A 17,306-nucleotide genomic window follows, 5' to 3' on the forward strand; every position below is an offset into this window, starting at 1 on the left:
AGGAAATTCCAGAAACAAATGTGGGGAAGTCTAGAAGTGAATCCCACTTTAAAGGCTGGCACCAGGTAGAAATATGTTACCCTCAGATCAACTCTTCAGTACACTCCTGGACCTATGGAAGACTACAAAAGGACTGCCTTGTCCAGAGGACTTCCTTGTTTCTCAGATGACTGCTCTGTTGCTACCAGAGGATTTCCCTGTTGCTTGAGGCCTCCGTTGTTCTTCAGAGGACTACCCTGCTTCTTGAGGCTTGCCTTTTTGCTTGAAATAGAGAGGACCATCCTCTTGAACCCTGGGCTACCAGAGTGACTCTAAGGGCCAGGTGGCTGACCTCCTGTTCAGAGCTCCAAGGATACGACGAACTTAAGGGGCCTCCCTGGAACTGCCCAACTGACCGGCTGCAACTGGCCCTGCCTTGACTTGCACCTGGATCTGCCTGGAGCTGCAACTCGACTTGCAACTGGACCTGCGTGAGCCCTGCTGGCCTCTGCTGGAGTGAGTTTTAGATCTCCAATAGGTATTTACCCAGGTCCTGCCATTAGTTAAGCTCCTCATGTAAAATCCTGAAGTTTTAAACTCGGCGCGTGTGACTTTGAGAAGGTGACCTTATTTAGTGGAACAAACCTGGTCCCTGTATCCAGCCTGCACTCCATCATAGTTGGCCTGAACATATGACTTTGTCCCAGTCTAATTACCAGATATCCACAATTAGAGCTTTCTGCTTTTCGATGCTATTTTTACTTGTACCTTTAAAATTGCATATATCCATTTCTAGTGATTTGATTTGTGTCATATTGGTCTCAATTTAATTATAAAATATGTTGGCACTGGCCCTTTTTGCAGGGTTAGCCTCAAACCTTTTGCATTCTACCCTTATTTTTCTGACCTGTTTTTGTTGGGTTTTTGTCTCTGGGCACTGTACCACTGCTGATCAGTGCTAAAGTGCATGGGCACTCTCTTGTAAACTTGGTAAGATTGGTCTACACAGGTTTGGCATATTTAATTTACCTGTAAGCCCCTTGTACAGTGATATCCCATATACCCAGGGCCTGTACATTAAATGCTACTAGTGGACCTGCGTCACCCACCAAAGTAGCCTTTGAAACCTGTCTCAGCCCTCTGCGGCTGCAGGGCCTGCGCAAGCAGTTTACTGCCGTAGTGATGTGGCATGTAAAGTGGATGCAACGTCTGAAACACCCCTTTTACTACGTATAAGTCACCCCTAAAGTAGTCCTAGCTAGCCCTATGGGCAGGGTGCAGTGTAGGTAAAAGGTAAGACATGTGCCTTAACGGTATGGCATGTCCTGGTAGTGACAAACAGCCTATTTGGTTTCTCACTGCTGTAAGGCTGCCCTCTCATTGATTTGCATTGGGAATTACCTGATATATGTTTCAGTGGTAATTTCTAAACTGAGAGACATAACATGGCCTTGTTTGGTATGTTTGGAATAGTAGTAATACATCATGCTTATTGGTGAAAGTGGATTTGTTATTACTATTTTAGAAATGCCACTTCTAGAAGTAGGCATTTCTGTGTGCTTATGACTCGTTGTACCCTGTCTGGTTGTGTATTCCCCGTCTGCTTTAGACTAGCAAGAGAAGGGGATGTGTAAATGTAAATCCAATATTTGTAAAGTGCACAGTGATCACCAGCGTCCGGCATCAGTCGCCCTGGCCTCTGCACCACACCTCTTCCCACTAGACAGTCACAAGGGGGGGGTTTAAGGTGTGTCCTGCCTTTGCTGGGTGACTCAGCGCTAGGCTGAATAGAACCTAGCTGCATTTAGAAGGGTGGGAGGAGTTTACCTTGCATTTGAATAGGCCTGTTGGCATTTAGAATGGTGGGAGGAGTTGCACCTGCACCTCAATAGGGCTGTGACTTGACTTTCACAATGCTGTCTCTGCCCCCCTGTAGTGTGTCTGGGGCCAGCCGCGGTGGAAGCCTAGAGCGAAGGGAGCCGAGCTGATGGAGACTTCGCTCCATGCCCACTGCCACAGGGATGTCTCATCCAGTCCCGCAAATGGAAGGAGCCTCGAGGAGGTGCTCCCTTGCCGAGGCAGAGCAGCTGCACCGCTTGGTTGTGGGCAGCCGTGGTCAGAGAGTGTAGAGCCGAAGGCTATACCCCACAGGAGGTGTTCTCCCTAACAAGGTCCCGCGCCAATGATCTAAGCTGCTGGGAGTATCCACAAGTGCTGCAGTTGTCCCCCCAAACCTGATTGGCCAGGGTGTATGTGCCTTTTATTTCTTTGCTGTATTCTGCTGCGCTGCTTTTCTCGGACCCAAGAGCCCTTTAGAGATCATACCCGGGTGCTTCTGCAGCACCAGGATCAATACTGCATTCACTGTGGTAGGAGGGCAGACAGGCCTGTAACCTACGGTTGGGGAGTAACATAACAGTATAGGGCATACCAGAAGCACAGAAACCCTGTGCTCCATGACCCTATAGTACTCCTAATTGTCACCTCGTGACTGCGGGTGATTTCTGTGTTTGTTCATCATTCAATCAATCATTTGTAAAGCGCACTACATACCCACGAGGGTCTCAAAGCGCTGGGGTGGGGGGGTGCTACTAATCGAACAACCAAGTCTTGAGTATCCTCCTGAAGGTCAGTAGGTCTTGGGTCTGTCGTAGGGTCAGTGGGAGGGTGTTCCATGTTTTGGCAGCGAGAGAGGTCTAGAAGGATGAGTGCTGCTCTCTCGCCGTTGTCCAGCAGGGTCCTGATGTAGTCGGGGGTGGCAATGAGGGCAGTCTCGGTGCTGTGGTTGCTGCGGAACCTTGACTGGGAAGGGTCCAGGATTCTGTTTTCTTCGAGGTATCGGGTTAGCTGTCTGATGACGGTTTTCTCGATGACCTTGGCAAGGAAGGGGAGCAGAGAGATGGGACGGAAGTTCTTGAGGTCTCTTGGGCATGCCTTAGGTTTTTTGAGTAGGGCAGTGATCTCAGCGTGTTTCCAGATCTCTGGGAAAGTCGCGGTCTCGAGGGAGAGATGGATGACCTTGCGCAGGTGGGGTGCGACGGAGCTGCTTGCTCTGTTGAAGACGTGGTGCGGGAATGGGTCTGACGGAGAGCCGGAGTGGATTGTGTGCATGGTCTTGATGGTGTCATTGATGCTCACGCTGGCCCAGGCTAGCAGGGGGTCATGGTTGATGGTGTGCGGAGGGTGTGTTGTGTTGCTGAAGCTGTCGTGGATGTCTGCTATCTTGCGGTGGAAGAAGGTGGCGAAGGAGTCGCACAGGGCTTGCGACGGCGGGATGTCGTTGGTGTTGGAGCAGGGGTTGGAAAGTTCCTTCACGATGTTGAAGAGCTCCTTAATATTGTGTGCGTTGTTGTTGGGGAGGTCTTTGAAGGAGGTCCTCTTGGCCGCCCTGAGGAGGTGGTGGTTGCGGATGGCGTCCTTGTGTGTTGCGTGGCTGTCCGGAGTTTGTTCACTGTGCCATTTCTTCTCTAGTTTCCGGCAGGCTTGCTTGGAGGCTAGGAGTTCTGGGGTGAACTAGCTGGCCCTCTTGCTGGTGTCTCTGTGGGGGGTGTTTCTTCAGCGGGGTGAGGGTGTTGGCGCAGTCCTCAATCCAGCGTCTGAGGCTGTGGGCAGCGTCGTCGGTGTTGGAGGGTTCGGTGAGTGGGCTGAGAGTGAGGTTTGTGTATAGTTGGTCTTCGGTGATTTTGCTCCAGCGGTAGCGGGGGATCTGTTGGGTGCGGTGGTGTGTGGTGGGTTTCTGGAAGGCGAAGTGAATACTGCGATGGTCGGTCCAGAGGAGTTCGGTGGTATGGCTGACGGATACGTGCAGGCTTGAGGAGAAGACGGGTCGAGCGTGTGGCCGGTGGAGTGGGTGGGTGTTGTGACGAGTTACTTCAGTCCGAGGTTGGCGAGGTTATCGATGGAGTCCTGCATGTCCCATTCAGGATGAGATGTTGGTTTATGCCCTGCAATGCCGGGATAACGAGTAATATGGAATGTGATTGTATAAAACGCATAGTAATGATATCGTTATGAGGTTTGCAACTTATAAGAATTGCTCCAGCGCACTAACTTGTGATGTTATGACAATTGCCTGGTAGGCAAAGTGATTTATGTAAATAGGGTCTAATGTGTTTTATGTACAATACAAAGGATATTTTATATAACGATGTGTGGAGTCTCTTTTTGTGGTGTGCCTAGTTTGTCACTGGTGTGTGTGTGTGTGTGTGTGTGTGTGTTGCGCAAACGCTTTACACATTGCCTCTGGGATAAGCCTGACTCCTCTGCCAAGCTACCAAGGGGATGAGCCGGGGTTATATTAGGTGTGTAACTCTCTTACCCTGATTAGAGTAGTGGGTTCTGCATGGCTTAGGTGCATACCCCAGCCAACTAGGAACCCATTTCTAATACACCTTTACTCAATTTTCAAAATTAGCATGGGTTTTTTTGTGTTGTGGTTTCACTTTATTACTGTTTTGGGCATTGTTCAATACTTAACACAATGTCTCTACTGTAAGCCTAACTGCTTTTGTGCCAAAATACCAGAGGGTTAAGCACAGGTTAATTTAGTAACGTTTGTGGTTCACCCTAACCAGGATTGTGGTTGGCGCTTGAGAAGAATTTTCACCCCACTCATTCGAAATCCCAATTTCTTACAGTAGCCCTCATTCAGTAACCATCTACGACCTCAGACCTCTAGAAGAGGCTTAACAATCTCCTTGTCAAAGAATTAAAGTGCTTAGAAACAATGCTAGACCAGTCCTCCAGTTAGCAATTCACTGCATTAGTAGACAGCACCACTCCACTAGATGTGGGCATGTGTATAAGTATAAGTCAAAGATCTATAAGATTTAAAATCCCAGCTTCTCATTTTTTTAAATAAAAAGAATGATGTAATAAGCACTGCATTACAATCTTCACAGGGCTCCCAACAGTGCATTTGTCCATGAGGGCAATCTCTGGGCATCAGAACATACTCCAACATAACTGCAGTGCTGTGGGTAATGTGAAACTAGTAAAACCTATTATTATTCCCAGCCTTCCGATGCAGAACGGTGTGTTAATGGTCAATCATATTTTCAAAACATAACTCGGCTTTAGCAATGCACAGGAGGGGTATTAGGTGTGAGGATACTACCACAGGCAGCTGAGGTTTCTTGCTTGCTGTCCTAAGGCTGGAAGATGGAGATTGAGGCACTATCTGCTCTCAACGCCCCAAAAAATATAACACACAATTAAAAAACCTTTAAACTTTTGCTGTCTGCTCTGTGGGAAGAATTAGTGCAGATGGATGCCATGAGTGTAGAGTGCTTACAAACTGAATAGCTTTAGAGGAGACAAACAGGACATGAAATATGCCTTCTGTATGAGATGCTCGCAAAATGAGATGCACAGTGTGTGTGTATTGGAGATAGATGCTTTACAAATGTTGAAAACCTGATGTGAAAGAGAAAGATACAGATGCCTTTAAAAATACATAACTCTGCTGCCATTTGTTTTCGTATTGCACAGGAGGGGTAAAAGGAGTGAGAATACTGCCACAGACAGTTGAAGTGTATTGCTTGCTGTACTGTGGCTGGAAGGTGGAGATCAAGGCACTATATCCAATCAACACGACACAAAATATAGAACACAATAAAAAAAACTTTTGCTGTCTATTCTGCAGTAAGAATGAATGCAAATGTATGCCATGAGTGTACAGTGCTCACAACATCAATAGCTGAAGACGCAGACAAACAGGATATGAAACATGCCTTCTGTATGAGATGCTCGCAAAATGAGATGCACAGTATGGGGCTCATTACGATGTCGGGTGGGAAGCCTCTGCCAGACACCGTCTCAGATTCAGAACTGACCGACTTGGGGTAGGCGGTTCCGGCTGCCGGGTTAGGATGACACTGTTCAGTTGAATTGCCATTGAGGTGCCTGCCACTGGGTGCAGGAATGAACTGCACCCATTCGGAATGCATGCTCTCATTGAAAGGTATAGGCAATGCGACCAAACAGGGTTCTGTCGCATCCTACTTGCAGGTCTGTACCCAAAGACAGGAGGTCGCTCGGTTACAGTTCCTGACTGATGTCAGACAGGCTCCGGTCCGTAGGGTACATTTTGGAGATTTCTCCATATATTTTGGTTGAAATGATAATAGCAACCTTGTATTGCAGTATGTACATATATGTTTTTAAATTGCTTGAATCGTTGCTTGCTCGAAACTATTATTATTTTTTGTGGGAAGTAGTTTTCTGTTTGTTGTTTAATTGTTGTAAGGAGTTCTATGTAGGTAGTACTTTGTTTGTTGGGGAATAGGGTGTATATGAAGGGGATGTTAGTTTCTTCATATTCGTAATGGATGGTACAGAGTTGATAAAAAGGTTTAGGGCAAACTATAAATGACCCATCCATCATCCATATTTCACATTGCTTTGACTTTTGACTTTTGAATGTTGGTGTTGGTGGCAAAGATGATAATTCTTTTTTCATGACTACTGTCATAAAGAATGAATTTTTCATTTTTGTTTGTGATTGTGTATTCTTGTAAAAATTCTATTTTCTGTGAAAGTTTGGGGGGATGGTGGTGTTTGAGCAGTAGATCTTTTAGTTCTGGCTATGAGGTCTTTCTATTGTTAGGATAGAAGGTAATTGTCCTGTTACATGTTCAGGAGCACAAGTTAGTACATTTTTAATATTTGGGTACTGTTTTGATGTGAGCTGGTGCTTGCTCCTGTGATGTTTTCTAAAGCATCTCTCACCTCAATTTCTGTGGCGTTGGGGATGGTTGTGTTCTCTAATATTAATCACACTTGTTTCAATTGTTGTTGCTCTCTCATAGCAAGAATTTAAGTAGTATTTACAACTTTCCAAAGGGTTTTATTTTCGGTTGTTTTCTCTTGTGCATGAGTATAGTCCATGTAGCACAAAAATAGTTTTCCTTTTTGTGAAGAAATTAATTTTGCCCCTGCTGTAATTTTCTTTGTATAGCTGGGAATTCTGGGAATGTAAATATTCATTCATATATATATATATATATCGGGAGTCTGGTGTAAGCTGGTGACTGGGCACCGTGGACGCCAATGAGCATGCGATGAGAATGTCTCGGCACTAGCAATTTTTATTCATTGATCTCCTCCGACCCCATGTTCATGCTCGTTTTTCTAAATTCAGTGCTACATACAAACAAAGACATTGAGGCTTTTTTCTTCATCACATCTTTTGTTATGAGACTCTGACTGCTCGTTTTACCGCGCTGATAGCTGCTGGCCTCAGCATCCTTAATTATACATGTTTACTGGTTTCAAGGTCTAAGCCGAAAACTGTGTGATTTTCGCTAGTTCGCCTTGGGGGATTATGGGAATTGAAGTCCATTTGTGGCTCTGATTGTGCACCGGGAAACTGACATTGAATGAAGGAATTACACACTTGGTGTTCCCATCAAACTCCGTGGTGTCATGTTTGTCATCTTTCAGGCTCCCGGCCTCTTGAGCAGGACTAAGACACATTGTAGCGATTTCATTTCATTTGGGTGAAAGTTAAAACCAATTCCTGTAGTTCATCTTGAAAAATTAAAAACATGTTGGCCTCATGTTTATCTGAATTAGCGCGACGGATTAAATAATGCCTCTGTTTTATTATGTTTGAAATACTTTCAGCACGCTGGAATGCATTTCCATTTAAATGTGTGTTTTCAATATTAAGGGCTTAATGTTCTAGAGGAATTTGCGCCACCATTTGAACTTGCAAAATATTTATTTCCTCCCCCATAGACCGGTGATTATATTATCCTGGATTGCTGTTTCTACACGCACTATGCAAAGTTAAATGTAACGAAGCCTGGTGATTCATTTCAATGCAATGTGTTGTTTAAATTCACTACATTATGTGTTTCATGAACATTAATGCATTTCGTAATTTCACCAGCTTAGGAGCATGCTTTTACATTTGTAGATACGTTTTGCATTTACACGTGGTTAAAGTGCAATAGGATTTATTTGATGTCTATTAAGGTCTGTAAGGGGGAAGGGCTATATATACTTTCAAGATACAGGGCGCCAATCAGATTGATAAAGGCTTCTGTGAAGCCGAAACGCGTCCCTCTAGCAATGGGGTCGTGTGAGACCTGAATCAATAAAGAAAAAGTAAAGTAAAGTAAGTAAAAGTAAAAAACGTGCCTTCTTCTTTGTTGGAGTAGGATGGAGTATTCATATATATATATATATATATATATATATATATATATATATATATATATATATATATATATATATATATATATATATATATATTCACTGAAAAAACCATAGGTTTCAGGCCTTATATAGTTAGGAATTAGCATTTAAAACACCTTTGAAATTCACTGAAAAAACCATAGGTTTCAGGAGTTTTATAGTTAGGAATTAACTTTTAAAAAACCTTTGAAATTCACTGAAAAAACTATAAGTTTTAGGGGTGTTATAGTTAGCTGGACATTTCACTCATACAAAACCATTGAAATTGCTCCTATATAGTTAGTTGTAATAACTATATTTCGCGCACCCGCAATCCACTGCTGATGATGTCACATATTAGATCATTCATGACATGGTCAGTGACATCACTGATGACATCTCAAATGACATCACTGATGACATCACTGATGACATCATCCAGTGAATGTGGTTTGCTTCGTTATTTAAATATGCATTATATATATATAGCAATTTGCATTGAAGAATGAGTGGATATATATAAATAAATATTTGGATGGAGGATTTAGTAGCAGTGTAATTGACTGTTTACTTGACCAATTTATAATGTCTCACTAAATATAGTGGATAGTGACTAAACTGTGTGAATATCTGTATCACTTTGTCAGTTGTTGTGTAAACTGATTCTACAGTTGGTTACTAGCTATGTGAAAGTCTGTATTAGTTATTGATTAGTTAACTGAGTATTTGTATGGGAGTGTGAAAGAGTGTGTGGTTCGGTGGGGGGTGTGTGACTGTCCAAAGATGTGTGAATAGTTGATTCAGTAGATATATGAAGTTAAAACTACATGTTCTAACAGTTTGGGTGAGTGAATCTCTTTATGAGTGTGGTGATGAGCAAATATATTTCTCAATGGTACAGGTCCAACGAACTAGAAAAATAAAAGGCAGTGTATGTGTCAGTTGTTGTATATAAATAAGTATACATAAAACTCAATGATTGTGTGAGTGACTGTGTGATTTTATAATTCACTAAGTATGACTTATTATCTAAATGAATAGAAGAAGTGGTGTTTGTATAAGTGTTTTGCTAAGTAAATATGTAAGTATGATCCATTGTTTGCATAAGTGAGTAGGATGACTTCATATGTGAATAGGATGCGTGCTGTTGTTTAATGTCGATATAGATGTATAAGTATTTTTGATAGTGTTCTATTGTTCATTGACAGCATGTATGAGTGAATCCATAGGTAAGTGATTAGATGTGTGTATACATCTATGAATCACTGAGTGGATTTTTAGATACTTGTATTGCTGTGACAATGGATTTAAATATGATACTCTGTATTTTACAAAGAGTGATGAAAAATTGTAATAGTGTATGAAAAGGTGTATGTGATTGTCACGTGGATGATGTCATCAGTGATGTCATCAGTGATGTCATTTGAGATGTCATCAGTGATGTCACTGACCATGTCATGAATGATCTAATATGTGACATCATCAGCAGTGGATTGCGGGTGCGCGAAATATAGTTAGTACAACTAACTATATAGGAGCAATTTCAATGGTTTTGTATGAGTGAAATGTCCAGCTAACTATAACACCCCTAAAACTTATAGTTTTTTGAGTGAATTTCAAAGGTTTTTTAAAAGCTAATTCCTAACTATATAAGGCCTGAAACCTATGGTTTTTTCAGTGAATTCGCAAGGTTTTTTAAATGCTAATTCCTAACTATATATTTGATATTTGATATTTATTAGTTTTTATAAAGCGCGTCTATCGCTCCGGAAGGAGCATCTTGGCGCTGAGCAGAACAGAAGAAGCCTCCTGGGCATGAAACAGGATCAGATGGCTGCGAGGACTGATGAGTCGAGCTGAGAAAATATCCATGTCTTCAGGAGTTTCCTGAAGAGGCTTTCTGAGGGGGCGTGCCTGAGGTAGGAGGGGAGGCTATTCCATGCCTTTGCTGCCAGGAGCGAGAAAGTTTTCCCGCCCTTCGTTTTGAGCTTAAACCTGGGTATGGCAACCAGGTTGGCTCCAGATGACCTAAGGGAACGTGAAGGAATATAGTGTGGGAAGCGCTTAATGAGATAGGAGGGGCCTGTGTTCTTGGTAGCTTTAAACACTGTGACAAGAAGGTTAAAAAGGATTCTTTTGGGGAGGGGCAGCCAGTGGAGGGTGTTAAGGGCTGTGGAGGCAGAGGACCTTCGGGGGAGTTTGAGGACGAGCCTAGCCGCTGCGTGCTGTACGCTCTGTAGCTTCTTAAGGGTCGACTTCTTTATGCCTGCCAGGAGACCGTTGCAATAGTCTAGCCTAGATAGAATCAGGGCAACGGCAACTGATTTCCTGGCAGAGATAAGGAGAAAGTCGAAGAATTTCTTAAGTTGTCTGATAAGGTTAAAACAGCATCCCGCCGTGATGCGCGCATGATCGTCAAAACTGAGGGAAGAGTCGAATTGTACGCCCAGATTGCGAGCCGAGGAGACTGCACTGGGAGGTGCTTCCGAATGTTGAGGCCACCAATCTTTTGGGGAAAAACGGATGTCTTTGCCTAAGGGTATGATTTCGGTTTTGGCGCTATTGCACTTTAAATGGTTGTTTTTGAGCCAAGCAAATACTTGGGAGAGGCAGTTCTGGAATCTCAAAGCGGCATCCGGTGTTTTTTTATCCAAGGTGACGACGAGTTGTGTGTCGTCGGCATAAGATGTTACTAGGAGGCCAAGGGATTCAATCAGGGCGAGCAGTGGGGCCATGTAGATATTAAAAAAGAGGGGACTAAGGATGGACCCCTGAGGCACCCCTGATATAATGGTTCTTTCACCGGAGAGAAAGGGGCCAAGTGAGACGGTTTGGGACCTTTGGGAGAGGAATGACGTTATCCATTTTAGTGCAGTACCTGTCACACCGATCTCGCGCATTCTGTAAATGAGGATGTCATGGGAGATGGTATCAAACGCGGCAGTCAAGTCGAGCAGGATGAGTACCGCGTGTTTCCCCTCATCCTGCAAGAACTTGATGGTGTCAGATAGCTCGATCAAGGCAGTTTCGGTGGAGTGGCCGGGGCGGAAACCAGATTGCTGTGGGTGGAGGATGTGGTTATTTTCCACAAAAGCTTTTAACTCCACATGTACTATTTGCTCAGTGATTTTGCCTAGCACCGGGAGTAGGGAGATTGGGCGCATGTTGGAAAGGTCTGTGGGGGATTTATTTTGTTTTTTCATAAGCGGCTTAACGATGGCCTTCTTCCAATCTGCGGGGACGGTGCCTGAGCTGAGGGATTGGTTAACAATGGAATTGATGAGAGGGTTGACGGCCTCGATAAAAAGGTGGAGGATAGCAGGGGGGCATGAGTCTGTGGGGGCTCCTGATCGGCAAGACATAATGGCCTTCTGGGTTTGGAGTAAGGTTACTGTTGGAAAATTACCAAGCAGGGGCAAATTGGTGGTGGCAGCTTGTGGGGGGCCGGAAGCGGGGGGAAAATCCTGACGAATATTATTAATTTTCTCAACAAAGAAGTCGGCGATTTGGTCGCAGAGGGTTTGGGATGGGGGGATTTCCACTGTGAGGGCCTTGGGATGGGTGAAGGACTTGACAATGTTGAAAATCGTCTGTTGTTTCTGATTGGCTGATTCAATTGCTGCAGAAAAGAACTCCTTTTTTGCGTTTTTTATGAGAGACAGGTATTGTTTCCTCTGTTGGGTGTATCGGGCTCTGGAAGAAGGATCATAGGTTTTCCTCCACTCTCTTTCAAGAACCCTACACTTATGGTGACTATCGCTAAGGGTCTGGGTATACCAGGGGGCATTGGGTTTTCTTTTGTGAAGAGTAGATTTTAGGTGGGTTGAATTAGAATTGGCCAGAACAATTTGATTAATCCAGGTGTGAAAGTTTATGGAGTCTTGTGATACATCTCCGACAGTAGTGGGCGGGGGGGTGGGGAGTTGAGGGTGGAGTTTAAAAGAATCCGCTACTTTCTTCCAGTTGGTCGAGTAGGTTGGGGGGGTGTTCTTGGTAATCGGTTGTGCTATGGGTTTTACCAGGACTGAGAAGGGTATGAAGCAATGATCAGTCCAAATTTGTGGGATAGGGGGGGATACAGCAAGAGTGATGGAATCTGAGCAAATGCCATCTAGTGTGTGGCCGGCCTGGTGTGTGGGGGGAATGACTAATTGAGAGAGACCAAAGATGTCAAGGGATTGTAGGAAAGTGAGAGTGTGAGGGTCTACGCGGGATTCCAAATGGAGATTGAAGTCACCGAGAAGGGTGAAGTTGGGATAGTGGGACAGAAGGGATCCGAGGGTTTCATCCAAGGAATCTAGGAAGGGGGTAGCATTACCAGGAGGGCGATAGACAAGGCCTCCAGAAAAGGAAGTAGAAGGGTTAATGTGGATTACAAAACCTATACTCTCACAGTCCTTGAGGGTGGCCAGGTCAAATGTGTGGCACCTCAGGGATTTTCTAATTATGATAGACCTGTTGGACCCGGTCCTTTGGGCAGGTTCACCCCGTGACTTTTTGCTTTTTCCTAGCCTGTTTTTGGAACCTGGGTTGGTGATTTTAGGCCTCTGCGCACTTTTTCACTGTGGTACAGTGTAAAGTGCGTGTGCTTTCTGTGTATGGATAGTGAGCGCCCTGCCCTCCCATAGGAATGAATGGGAAATATGTATGCCCATGGCAGATTCCTGATGCGTGGGGAGTGCAGGGGCGAGTTTGATATGTATGAACTCGTGAGAATGAATGCTGCAGAATGGTGTAGGCGGCATGGCTGTGTGTAGTCTAGAAGCGCCACTTTTAGAAGTTGGCATAATTGTGTAGTGAGTCTGCTAGCACGTGATTGGCTGATGGGCCTGGCCCAGGCATGCCTGGGCCTGTTGGTAGATGGACTGTCTGGAGGAGGGGGGTCTGAGTCAAGCCATAGATGAAAGGCCCCCCATCTGCTGTTAGGGAGGAGTGGAAAGAGCTCTGGTGGTGCTGTGCTGTGCCTGGCAGCCCACCCCTGATGGCTCTCCCTACGGATGGCCCCCTGTCACCTCTGACCTGAGGCTGACAGGAGAGGGAAACCAGATACACCCAGAGCTTAGGGCTCGCTCACACAAAGACTTCTAAAGACTTCAAAGCTGTTTCTGTGGATAAGAAGGGGCTGTTCCCCTTCCCAAGACGTTCTTGTTTTCTGACTTGAATCTGCCAGGGGCGTGCTGATGCTTGGGCTCAGGGAATCCCGGAGCCCTGCCCAGCTCCTGGACCTCTGATGGACATTCCTGGACTCCTGGGGGACCCCTCTGCCTTGCTGGGCTGATGGGGGGACTTTGCTTGCCCCTTGGAATCTCTGGGACCGTGTTGCAGCATGGAGGAGCTGCATTTGCTTGCAGGAAGCGCTGTGCTTCCCCCTGAGCGCCTGGGAGCGCTCTGCCTGATTTCTAGCGCTGTAGAGCGCTTTATTTGGATTATAGCGCTGTGGGTCGTCATTTAGCGCTGGGAGCGCTTTATTTACATTGCGAGTGCCCACCTCGCTTATCTGTACTTGTATTTCGGCTACCCGCGCCGATATCTTTAATGCCTGCCCGCCTGCCTGCCTGAATCGGGCCGCCGCGCTGCCCGCGGCGACCCGGAAGTACCTGGCCGGCCGGCCAATCCCAGCGCGGCCGGCCGGAAGTCCCGCCCCCGCAGCCCGGGTGCCGGGAGATGATCACCGCCGGGCCCGGGGAGAAGAGGAGGAAGAGTGATGGCGGCAGGTCTGCAGGGCTCCCGTGAGCGGAGGGAGCCCTGCAGCGAGAGGGCGGCCTGCAGAGAAGAGCCCCCGCCGATGACAGCCGGTGAGTGCAAGCGGCTGGGGGGGGGCTCCGCGAGGCTGTGGTGGTGCCAATGTGAGGCACCAGCTGTGGGCCTGAAGATTGGGCGGCCCCGTATGGCAGTGGGTCGCCCCACCGTGAGTACAGAGCCCGCGAGGGGCTCTTGAGGGCCCGCCTTGCTTCGTGTTGGTGCCGGTTTAGAGGCACTGCTTCAGGGCGGCCCCGGATGGCAGCGGGTCGCCCCAACGGTGTGTAGAGCCTGAGACGGCTCTGGGGGCATTATCTGAGGGCCCCGAGAGGCTCCGTAGGGGCACGTGATGGCTCCAACGATGGCAGAAGAGCAGGGAGGGGCGCCGGGACACATTGTCGGTGTCCACCCCTCCCCCGTAGCGCGAGCTCGCGCTCATGGTCAGTGTGAAGCCACGAGGGCTTCAAGGGCGGCCCCGGTTGGCAGTGGGTCGCCCCAACGCTTGGAGAGTCCAGGAAGGCTCGAGGGGGCATTGTCTGCTGAGCCTGAGAGCTCCAACGTTTGGCTATTTACAGTAGCAGAGCCTGTGTGGCTCCAACGTCTGGGGCATGTGCGATGTGCCCAGAGCCTGTGTGGCTCCAGCAGTGGCGCAGTTGGCGCCTAAGGGCCAGTGAGGGCCTTGGCGCAGTTTTGTTGTTTTCCAGCTGTCCAGCACTTTGTGGGCAGCTGCCACGTTTAGGCTTTTTGTACTTTGAGACTGGCGCTGCATGGCAGCGCACCCTGACTTTGGACTCAGGGCATCTTTGCCCCACAAGGCCAGTTGGCCTAGGGACTGCCACAGGTAGTGGCTTATGTAGTGTTGGCGCAATGCGATTTCTATGCTTTTAATAGTAATTGCCTACTGTGTGTTTTTGCGCTATTGACTTATGTTATGGCACCTCTGAATGTTTATGCATTATGTGTCTTTCTTTCCAGGCGCTACACCTCTGAATGTTTAGTCATCCTGTGTCTTCTTGCGCTGCACCCCTGAATGTATTTTATTGCATCATGTGCTTTATTCTTAACACCTCTGAATGCTTTAGGCCTCATGTGTTTCTCTTTATTACTCCTCTGAATGTGTTCATGCATCATGGGTAAGGTGTTCTGGTTTATACCCCTAAATGTGTTTATTCTTAGGTGGTTGTCTTTTCTACTCCTCTGAATGTAGGTTTATTGCATCATGAGTAATGTATTCTTTCTTAGACCCCTAAATGCTGTGTGATACTTAGGTGGTTGTTCTTTTTAGTACAGGTGGTCCTAGTGAGGTCCTGGTCCCCTGCGTGACAGTCTCCTAAGGGGTTTAGGGTTGTGTAGGTGGTACTTACCTGTTCCCAGTAGTTACTGGATGTGATCTATTACTGTTACTTTGTGTTACAGTGAAGTTTCTATACCTTTATTCTAAGTACTGACAAGTATTTCTATATCTGCAAAGTGTTGATTCAGACAGTGGCCCATGTGGCCCTGTCTTGTAAATAATCCCTAGTGAATATTGCCGTGCCAGTTGGCACAATGTACATGTGTAATTTCTATCTGATATGTTTTGACAATACAAAAGTTATTTTAATATAACCTTGTGTGGAGTCTCTTTTGTGGTGTACCTAGTATGTTGTTGCTGTTGTGCGCTGACGCAAATGCTTTACACATCGTCTCCGAGTTTAGCCTAGACTGCTCGCGCCATGCTACCTAGAGGGCGAGCAGGGGTTATCTTGGCGTGTGACTTCCTTGCCCTGACTGGAATGGTGGTTTCTGCCTGGCTTTGGCATAAGCCTTAGCCTACCAGAAATAACCGGTTTCCAACATTGGTGGGTCAGCGGTGCGGATTTGGACGTGCGTTTGCCCAGCGCCATAGCGACAACTGGCTACATTACAAAAACTCTGCGTTTTTCAGATAGTCACATGTTTGGGATTATTGTTTTTGATTTTATTTTTCCTCAAAAGTGTCATTTTCAGATGGTGTTCCTGCGCTTTATGTTAAGTGGCAGATGAGAGAAAATGACAGGGCGGGACGCCAGTAGATAGGGGAGGTTCCCATAGATTAGGAATCCCTTGCTGGGTCCAGTGTACAACTCCTATTCCTGTCCCTGTGTGGGTAGATGGAAGAGAGGGAGGGTGGAGGAGAAATTGCTTGCTCAGGAGGGTGGTTATTCCCTGAGTGTGTGGGTGTGTCTGGATTCCCCAGTATGGTAAGATCCAGTGGTGGCAGCTTAAAGGTGTCCAGTGCGTGAATTCCCATTCCCAGTTCCCAGAGTATGGTGCCTGGTGCTCAGTAAGAGAGTGACAGGTTGAGAGTCAGAGTCAGTGAGGAACTGTCTCACCAGTATGGAGGGGGAGTGTGTGGATGAGTGGTGTCTTGAACTGGAGGAGTTCGTGTGAGTTTTTTTTTAAGGAGCTTGCACGTGAGATGTACCTCTGGTGGTGTGCAGGACGTCCTGCAGAGGCATTGGACAAGAAGGTGGATGTCTGGCGGTGTGCTGGATGTCGTGCAGAGACATTAGAAAGTGATTCTAAAAGTAGTGGCTTGTGTATCTGATGATCCTGTGTAGGTGAAGAGGTTCATGTGTAGCCCAGCTATGTCCCATTAGGATGATAGGGGTGTAGGGGCTCACGTCCTGTCTCAGTGGAGGCGGAGTGAGTGTGGGACGGTGTGTCCCACGTTGGCCCGAAACCCTGTCTCAGGGCCTGGAGGGTTCCCTAAGGGAACGCCAGGTCAGGGGCCTAGGCTGTACTTACAAGTCATTTGAAGAGGATCTTCCTGTGTCTAGAGGATGGGGAGTTTCTGTACCCAGAACTCCGGCGGTCCTAGTGTTGGGCTGTACCGCTCCTAAGTGGAGGGTGCAGAAGTCCTGGCTCGCTGAGCATTTGACCGTCTAGAGTGATTGACCATTTTTTTGGGGGGCCTCTGGAGGTCGTTCCCCGAGGAGGGGGGAGGCCAGGTTCAGGTTCAGCCTGACCTGGAGGGAAGGGCATCGGTAATCAGTGTCCTGACCGGTTGTTGGCTTCCAGGGGTACCGCTCCCAGGTGGGAGGGTGCAGGACTCTGGAGGGGGGTGCAGAGGGACGGTGTCCTTACTTCTGACCCCGGTGGGAGGAGAGTGTGTCGCTGCTACGCCGCTGGCGTGTGCTCTGTCTAGCCTGAGACATACTGTGCCTGTGATAGTGGAACTGGAAGGGGGTGCAGAAGGACGGTGTACTTCTGACCCCGGTGCAACTTAAGGGTGTAAATCCTAGGTTGGGAGATTAGGAAACTTCTAGGTCAAGAGGAGTCTCTACTAAGGTGGATCAACTGAAGAGACTGAGGAGGCGGCCCTTGCTGTGTGTTCTGGGGCCCACCTGCAGTTTGTTGTTTCCACTAAGGTAGAGGAAAGGGGG

Source organism: Lissotriton helveticus, chromosome 9 (genome assembly GCF_964261635.1).
Source record: "Lissotriton helveticus chromosome 9, aLisHel1.1, whole genome shotgun sequence".
Taxonomy (NCBI): Eukaryota; Metazoa; Chordata; class Amphibia; order Caudata; family Salamandridae; genus Lissotriton; species Lissotriton helveticus.